Here is a 1,310-nt window from a genome sequence, read left to right on the forward strand (position 1 = left end):
CGTGAAAACCTGACGAAATATTTGTAATTTTCTTCCCAAACAACCATACCGTTGATGCCAATTTTATTCCCGCAATGTTGATAAACACTTTCCAATCCGAACGACTTGGAGTTATCATGAAAATGAAGTTATTACTATAACGGGAAATAATACTTTTAGACCAACGTTCTCTTTGGCGCCGGCGTCGTCCTTGCTCAAGGTCCTTCCATCACCGCTTCGCCGTTTCGCAGCCACTCCCTCTCTCAACCAAAACTCAACGGAGCTACCATCATTTAGTCGAACGTGTTTAAATAAAATAAATGACAGATACAATCGTACCAATTGTCATGCATGCCTAGCACAGCGCCACCTTGCATCCCAAGTGTGAATGCCTTGGGCTATCTCGTGCGGACAGTCGCTGGTATTTTATAGAATTTTTAACTTCAATTTTGTGTTAAGAAAATTTGAAGAAGTGTATTGTGCACCTGGCCTCGGTTGTTCAAAAGGTGGATAACGCTATCCACTGGATAAGTCGCCTATCCAGCTGATAAACATGAGTCATGATGATCCAATATGGATAGCGCTATCCACCCTTCGAACAGCTGGGCCTGTATTGTAGTTATTGAATATCCGGATGGTGGCTGGCAACAATTTTATCGAAACTAATCCCGTTATTTCTCTGGAACAATACATATAACATTAAGGATTCTGTTGCTTCGCAGTGGAATCGAATTTCAAACGAATAAAACATACCTTTTCACCATCCGAGCAGCAAGCTCACCACCGAGAACACTATGAAATGCTTGGTATTTGATCAATAAATTTCACATAAATATTACGCAGTATACGAGCAAACAATGGATCCTGTGATCGAAGCACCGCTCGCGTTCAAACCCGATCCTATGATATTAGAGTTTGACAAAAAGCTGCAAGGTATTTTTTTTTTTTTTTGACATTTTACGTCAGTCAGTCAGTCAACATAACACTGAAAATTTACTTTTTTGTGTAAGTGTCCTATAACAATGAAGACTTAACAAGATGCTGTCAATCATATTGATTGTTTCTATATTCTTATATTCTTATTTTGGGTGCTCATAAAAATGTCATATAAAACCGCCGCTTTGTTTTTTCTTTATTGCAACCCTCCCTAAATATCCTCACAAAAGAAGGGATTGGAGTGAGGAAGCAATCCGCTCGCTTCCCAAGGACGTATTCATTTAGCGCGGATCTCCCTGTAGAAAAACACCTGTAAGTAGGATATTCTGACCGTGAAAGCTGACACTAATAATAATAAGTAAAGGACTAAATTGGACACTGCAGCAAGTGCTTAC

General features: G+C 39.6%; 1 long non-coding RNA gene across 1 annotated transcript in view; it reads right to left on the bottom strand.

The window, feature by feature from the left end:
• Window positions 1–864, bottom strand: part of LOC138044631 (uncharacterized) — a 7,196-nt gene extending 6,332 nt beyond the window's left edge. The window contains exon 1 of the long non-coding RNA XR_011131484.1: window positions 733–864. This is a non-coding gene — a long non-coding RNA (uncharacterized lncRNA). The remainder of the gene's footprint in view (window positions 1–732) is intronic.
• Window positions 865–1,310: the final 446 nt, after the last annotated feature.

This window comes from Montipora capricornis, chromosome 4 (genome assembly GCF_036669925.1).
Source record: "Montipora capricornis isolate CH-2021 chromosome 4, ASM3666992v2, whole genome shotgun sequence".
In the NCBI taxonomy this organism is placed as follows: domain Eukaryota; kingdom Metazoa; phylum Cnidaria; class Anthozoa; order Scleractinia; family Acroporidae; genus Montipora; species Montipora capricornis.